The sequence below is a fragment of the Phacochoerus africanus genome, chromosome 10 (genome assembly GCF_016906955.1).
Source record: "Phacochoerus africanus isolate WHEZ1 chromosome 10, ROS_Pafr_v1, whole genome shotgun sequence".
In the NCBI taxonomy this organism is placed as follows: domain Eukaryota; kingdom Metazoa; phylum Chordata; class Mammalia; order Artiodactyla; family Suidae; genus Phacochoerus; species Phacochoerus africanus.
In genome coordinates, this window is record NC_062553.1 from 108436636 (window position 1) to 108444935 (window position 8300).

The 8300-nt window shown below is 38.7% G+C and overlaps 1 pseudogene; it reads left to right on the forward strand.

The window, feature by feature from the left end:
• Positions 1–2528: 2528 nt before the first annotated feature.
• On the forward strand, positions 2529–6026 carry LOC125137481 (40S ribosomal protein SA-like; annotated as a pseudogene).
• Positions 6027–8300: the final 2274 nt, after the last annotated feature.

Consider the following 8300-nt stretch of genomic DNA (forward strand, 5'->3'; position numbering starts at 1 on the left):
AGGACGTTGCCTTAAGCTTAGGGTATTGAAGTTGAAGCAGAAGTTGGGTCACTGTATTGATGTTTTACAACGTACCAGTTAGAATAATGGGAAGCTGAGAATCACTGCTGAAATTCTATTTTTGGTTTTATTTTAAATGATGTTCAATTTTTAATTTCTACTGTATGCCAAATAGAAATCATCTTCTCCTTGGATACAGATGGCCTAGTTTCAAATCCTGATAAATTACTTAATTTTTCTCTTCCTCTCTTTCCTCATCTGTATGACGGGAATAATAATAGTACTTATAGGGCTGTTACAAGGATTAAAGAGTTGACAATAACTAAACATGTGGTTAACATTTAGAATAATACCTGGAGCATAGAAAACTTATTATTAATAATAAATTGTTAGTATCTGTGAGTGAATGATAATATATTTGAATTTTTATAATGTATGAGCATTTTGGAGGTTATATGTTTATTTCAGGAAAGCACTTATGGTAGGCAGCCTCTTAGCAAGCCCCCCTGATTCCAGGCATTCATGCTATTCTGTAATCTCCTCTGCTTGAGTGTGGGCTGGACCTATTTATAATACACAGGAAGAAACAAAGGCAAAAGTGGTAGGATGTCACCACTGAGATTAAGTCACAAAAGACTCTGACTTGCGTTTTGCTTTTGCTCCCTCACTGTTTTTCCTCTCTTGGATATGTTGTTGTAACTAGCCATATGGAGAGGCTTCCTTACCCATGTGGTAAGAAATTGCCTCTGGCTAAAAGTCAGCAACAACCTGGAGACTGACAGTAGCCATTTCCAGTAGCAAAAGGCAAATTGTAGATATTAAAGAATCAAAATAAAGAGTGGAAAAATAGGATTTCTTCTAAATATTCCTCCTCTGTCCATAAATAAAATCATCAGAATTTCCAAATTAAAAAATAGCTAAGGTTGTGTTTTTGAAATGAGGAGATATTTAATTATGAACAGCCTTAATAGGAATTCGAGCACAGAAATTAAACTGAATGTGTTTTGAGACTAAGCCCATAATCCTACAGTTTCATGTCAGTTTTACCACTTGATGGAGCTATAATGCCAGATAACACTTCAAAAACTGCAGTGTTTACATGGAAGCAATCTTTTTGAGAAATGTAGGCAGAATGTATAATCCTAGTCATTAGTTTTAAGTGTTCATTCCAGTGATTACTCTCTATCCTCAACAATTATTTCTGTAACATGTCAAAGGACTGCTGGTGGAAAATAATTTGCTTGTTTCTAATTTAGAAAATATGAGGAGGATATTCCTTGGAAAATACTTAACATATTTGTAGTAGGAAAGATAAAATCTAATAATAAATTTAAGGATGAACATTAGGTCTTCTAGATGTCACTGTCTAGACATATAAAGGAAAACTGAATCTTCTTGGAGAGCAAGGCCTATGAAAGATTCTTGAGTCAAACAGAGGTGGATGAAGACTGATTTTTGCAAAGAAGAAAGAAGACAGAGTGGACGTGTTGGTCACAGACAAACATAAAAGACTCATAAAAGATTCATCATCTAATCCTTATGGCTCTTTTCCCTATTCAAATTATTTATATTTGGTAAACAGGGGTCCCCAATCCCTTATCTGAAAACTTTGGGGCTGACTATAGAGTTTAAAACTTTCAGATTTTACAAAAGGAATACAGTATTTATGCCATATAGTATGTGACACCCCCAGTCACATCTGAGGAGGCACCCTTAAATAAACATGTTGTCCCAAGCTAGGTTCCACAGGAGTCAGACTTTGAGACAGGTTCAGGGAAGGATGCAATCATTGCTATGGCCTAATCCAGACCACCATCCCTGAGGTATCTGAACCCCAGGTCACCAAGTTCTTCTCATGAAAAGATACCTGAACTTTTCCCTTGATCATCAAAACTTGGCAAGGGCGCACCAAGAATTACCTCAATGATCATCTGAATATCAGACACATTGCTTGCTGCCCCCTTTGTATTACTTCCATTGGTGGAAATGATTTTTCCTACCAAGGTACTAACTTCATTCATATTCTGGTCACTTGCAAGAGGAATGTGAAGTGCCTGGGAGGCATCGCTTAGCTTATAGTTCGATAGGGCTCTTATTGCATCCTGGGGGAAATACCCCTTTTTGAATGAAGAGCCCTCAGAGGGACAGGGAAGGGAAGCACCAATTTGCCAAGCGAGTCACTGGGAGAGATAATAAACAGAATTAATCCTGTTTCTGCATGTTGGTTTCTGGACTTACACATTCTACTTACTGGAGACACAGCATCACATAAAGACCTTTGAATGAAAATGGACACTATGTCCTGAAGGAATGGATTCATTGTGAAGTATCTTCTCTCAACTTGGGCTTTACCTTAGCCTTCGGCAGGCCAGCAGCTTCTGAACGGCACTGTGTATAATACAACTGCTGGGTCATGTGTCATGGGCCATCTACAAAATCCTTTTTCTGCAAAGTGGGTCCTTTAAGCTGATATAATATTACATGGACCTTTGTAGTGATGAATCATATGTTGTATAGACCCTAGGACAATGGCGCTGGCTAGAGCTTCATGGGTTGGAAACGCAAGGCCATAACTATAAAATTTGTCTGTTCTTATCAAAATGAATCAATATACCTTCCAAGCTGGAAGGAGTCCAATGTATTCAGCTGTCCTCCAAGTGACCAGTTGGTGCCATATGGACAGCTTAGCAATGATCTCTATTGCTGGCAGGTTGTACATTTCATGGCTTTAGCAAGTAGAATCCCATACTGTTGGCCCATGTGTAGCCTCCATCTCTGTCATCAAAGGTACTTATTTTATGTGCCCATTGTATCAGCACCAGGGTGGGTGATGACAGAGGCTGGTTTATGTAAACTGGCCAATTCAATTTTATTTACCAGGGTGTTTAGTGCTGCTTTCCTGGTGAAGATATCTGGTGGACATTAACATGTGATATGAACATCTCCACAGTGCATGACCATTCTCATACATCCACCCCATGTCTCTACCCAGAACACTTTGAAACTGATCTTTCAACATTTCTCTTTCCAGGCCTCTTATCAGCCAAGCCACCTCCCTTCGCCCATCATTCTATATGTATTTTAAGCTTGGGTTATTTATCTGTCCACACAAAATGAATCAGCAAGGCACTCTCTGAACCTGTCCATTGGGATGATTTCCTGTAATCATTGTCTTACCCTGAATGAGGCTCTAGTGCAGCCATCATCTGTTTCTGTCTCGTACCTACATCCCCAGCTTGCCCATTCATGAACCCAAACCCTTCCATAAGCTGATTGTAAGGGATCTTCACTGCGGCCATAGATGTGAGCCGAGGAAGAGGCACTGGTGTAAACGTGGTATATTAACATGGGGGTAATTATGATTAATTGCACCCATGAGGCTTCTGATGGTGAAGCAATGCCCCTTGGGCTTTACTGTTTGGGAATTTTATTAATTTCTACTGTTACTAGTGAGCTTAGTCTCATGGCACTTCTGCCCCAGTCTGCAGAAGACAGCCACCACCTGAATTCGTAATGTTGGTGCTCTTCTCACCACTGCCATCCTTATTGTATTGGAAAATCAGGTGACATCTGGGCTCTTTAACTTACTGGCTTTGTTAATAAAAATTAACACCATAAACGTCATTATGAAAGGTCAAATAAATTTCTGCTGCCAAATGAACTTGCAAAAAGAAAAAGAAAAATAACTATTGGATGTCAGAGATCTTTGGATATTTGGAATTGTGAATAAGGGATTGTCAGATGGACAGAGGAAGTAGCAGAGAATTCTCTCTGTGGGAGTCCCATGATAACCCTTTATAAATAAGGTGTTACATTACTATACCCAGAGTCAGCCATGTATCAGTGATACTTTTCATTCTCCACATGTGCCCATTCTCCTGTGTCCATTCACATACCTCTACTCCTTGAACCTGATCTTTTACTCTTTCTCTGTCCAGGATCCTGATCAGCTAAGCCATTTGCCATTGCCCATTAATTTCATATATGTAGTAAGCTTGGCTTAGATATGGCAGTGGGCGGTAATTCCAGAACAGGGGAAGAGATGGAAGCAGATTGGATGCTGGGGTCTCGTGTCACAGCAGGTCACTGCAACCATTCACCTATGACTCGGGACCAATGTGGGACAGGAGGAGTGAAACAACTATAGCAGAAAGTTAGAGGAAAGACTGAAAACATCCTCTTTACCTGGTGGCCACTCTCTAACAACACAAATAATGGTTATGATGAGATAGAATAAAACATGAGTTTGGTTATTTTAGAATGCTTATCAGAGATGTGGTAGAAAAAAGTTTCTAAGAACTCTTCACTTTTCATATATGCAGACTGCTGTCACCTTCAACTCAATTTATTCAAAATCAAAGAAAACAAATTCCGAGAAAAACAATGGTCAGCATGCCAACATTTATGTTTCTAGCACTCACACATTTTTCTTAGTCTCAAACTTTGAAACCATCTATGACTCTTACATCTATTTAGATCCTACACTGACCCAACTCCTATCATTCATCCCTTAAAAGGCATCTGACACTTACTCATAATGTTTTGTTTCCATCTCTAGCTTTTGACTGTGGACCCCTGTCTCACTTTTTGACTATGGAATAATAATCTAGTTGAGTTTTCCCTGTCTAAACAAGCCTACCTACCACTGTAAGATTAGTTTTCCTGAAAAACTATTTCTAATACCTTATTTTTGGCCAAAAACTATAAAAAATATAAATAAAATTTTCTTATTAAATACCCTTAAACAATTTTAAAAAGAAAGCTCCAAACTAAGAAAGCATACTAACAACACATTAGAGGGATTGGTGTTAAACTAGCTACCACTATGAGAAGGGATGCTTCAATTTAGAAGCAAAAGATAAAATCTCCATGCCGCAGGTATAGCCCTAGAAAAGGCAAAAAGACCAAAAAAAAAAAAACTCCAAAGAAAAATAGGAAAACATAAAGAGGTAATTCACAAATTAAAAAAAAAAAAAAATATATATATATATATATAAGCAGACCATATACATGAAGACGTGCAGGTCGACAGTAATAAAAGTGCAAATAAAAATACAACTCACCTTTATGTGCTACCCAGAGAGGGGTCCACAAGCATTGTTCTGGGTTCCCATTGTAACTTAAAGGAAAATTTTACAATACCCAGAGCCCTGGATAGTCTGAAAACGAGGAAGAAGAATCTCCACAAATTCCTTGCAGCAGGAACCCACTTAGGTAACACCAGCTTTGACTTCCAAATGGAACAGTACATCTACAAACAAAATAAAACAAAGAAAAAAGAAACAATGTCATCTACATCATACATCTGAAAAGAACCTGCAAAAAGCTTTCACTGGCAGCTTGTGTCTTTGAAAACCCAGCTGATATCAGTGTCACATCCTCCAGGAACGCTGGCTACTGAGCTGTGCTGAAGTTTGTTGCTGTCACTGAAACCACTCCTATTGTTAGGTGCTTAACTCCTGGAATCTACTCCAACCAGATCTAGGCAGCCTTCTGGGAGCCATGATTTCTGGTGGTTATTGATCCCAGGGCTGACCACCAGCCTCTCATGCAGGCATCTTATGTTACCTGTGTACAGTCACTGAGCATAGACAGATGCTCCTCTGCACTGTGTGGACATTGCCATCCCGTGCACCAATAAGGGAGCTCACTGAGTAGAACAAGTGTGGTGGATGCTTGCCCAGGAAGTTCTGCACATGCATAGTACCATCTCCTGTGAACACCCTTGGAAGGTCATGCTTAATCTCTTCTTCTACAGAGGTCCCAACGAGAGTGAAAAGGAAGATTTGGCTGCTGCTTTAAAGGCTATGACCACGGAGGAATTTCAGGGTGAATGAACTGCTCTAGCTTCCAAATTTATTGCTACTCAATCCTAGGTCACACACGGGTGTGAGGTTGGCAGGTGATCTCTATGCCCATCCAGCAGTTTCCCACTGAAGACTGGAGCACTCAGCCTGCCACTGGAAGACTGGACTGCAGCTCCCACTGCTTGGGCCACAAATTGGATAGGAAGAGCCACTGAATGATCTTAAGTTGTTCTTCTACACTCTCTTAAACAGGACATGGAAATAAGAGTAATGGAAAATAAATAGTTTAAAAAAACTCATTATTACTTGACTCTCGGTTTGGTTAGATTTAAAAGAATGATAATATCCATTACCAATGAAGAAGCTGGAATAGAGACATTCTCCTGAACATTGCTGGATTGAATGTAAATTGATGCAACTTTTCTAGAGAAAGATTTCATAATGTTTTCAAAACTGAAAAACACATATGCTCTTTGATTTGGATTTACATCTTTAGAAATTTATCCTAAGAAAATAATTGTGCATTTGCCCACATATTTATGTATAAAAACACTTTTCTCAAATACACTTTTGCCTGGAGTTCCTGTCATGGTGCAGTGGTTAACGAATCTGACTAGGAACCATGAGCTTGCAGGTTCGATCCCTGCCCTTGCTCAGTGGGTTAACGATCCGGCATTGCTGTGAGCTATGGTGTAGGTTGCAGATGCGGCTTGGATCCTGCATAGCTGTGGCTCTGGCATAGGCTGGCGGCTACAGCTCCAATTAGACCCCTAGCCTGGGAACCTCCATATGTCGCGGGAGCAGCCCAAGAAATGGCAAGAAGACAAAACAAACAAACAAACAAACAAAAAACACTTTTGCCTGAAACATGAAATGAGAGAAAAATAAATATAAAAATGGTTTTAAAAACTGTATAATAGCATCTTCTGCTGCGGCTCAGTGGTTTAAGGACCCAACTAATATCCATGAGGATGAGAGTTCAATCCTTGGTCTCATTCAGTGGGTTAAAGGATCCAGCATTGCCTCAAGCTGTGGTGTAGGTCTCAGATGCGGCTCCGATCTGGCTGTGGTGTAGGTGGCAACTGCAGCTCTGATTCAGTCCCCAGCCTGGGAACTTCCATATGCCACAGGTGTGGCCCTAAAAATAAAATAAATAAATAAATAAAAAAAAACCCTGTATAATCTCCATATGGTAGAATGCTACATGCAATCATCAAAATGATGTAGGAGAATAGTATTGTAGACTGGAATATTGAAGACACAGTATTAGGTAATAAAAGCAAATGAACAACTAATATGTACAGGTTAAAATCAATTTTAAAGAAAATTAATGTCCAGAAATAGACGAAAAAAATCTCAAAATACATAAACCAAAATGCTAGCAGTGGTTTTCTCTCAATGATAGAATTATGAGTGACCTTTCCTTTTTAATTAAAAATGTATCTTCCAAAATATTGAATATTTTATGTTGAATGAGTTTCTAATTGTAAACACAATGACTATAACTGTCATGCTAAAGGGTCTACCTGAGGACCACACTTTCCATAGATTCCAAACATGGGAGCTCATGCTCCCACCATGTCTCCTCATTTCCCCTCCCTCCCACACAAACAACCTGGGTTATAGAATCAATACAACCCACTTAGTCTGAGGGTTCTAGCGAGGAGGACTGATGCTTTAGCTGCACGATTATCCTCCAGTATTTGGGTCCCTGGCTCTCTTCAAAATGCAACTTCAGGGAAGACACGCACAGTAATGTGAACCAGGTAAGCTAAAAGCCAAATCTAGCCAGATAATTAACAGGTAACAGATTTTTGGAGTTAGATTTCCATCAGATTCAATTGAAGCAGTTATCTTTAAGAATAGCATTTTCTTTCTGCTGTTCAAAATGAAAGTATTTTTATAAACATTTTCTCCTGCCAGCTTATCTCTAACTGCACTTAAGAAACAGAAAAGAAAATTATTTAATCTTGTACCAAGTTCAAAGAATAATCAGTATCTTCTACCTCTTGTTTTAGGTTTTTATTATATTAAATTATATTCTCTTGGTATAAAAATATTTTTTTAAAAAAATCCCAAACTAACACATAAGCAAGCAACAAGCCTATCAACAAATAAACACAAATGTAGCTAATACATACACATTAGGTAAGACAGGAATGGTATTTCTGAGTTGTTTAATCATGAATGACAGCAGGTATTCACACACAAAAAAGTTCCTAGAACATGCTCAATCTTTGTTTTTAAGCACAAGATAACTTTTTATTTAACTGTACAGGTATCACAGTGTTAAAAAAGCATATTAAAATATTAAAAAACAATAACACCTGGTGTACTTGATTAAAACCAGAGGAAAACAACCATGTTTATGGGAGGCAACAACTGACAAAAAGCACCCTGGAGTGCACTGACAATTTGAGGGGAGGCAAGATTTTTCTTTCTTTTTTATTTGCAGCTGAACCTGTAGTATATGGAAATTCCTGGGATAGAGGT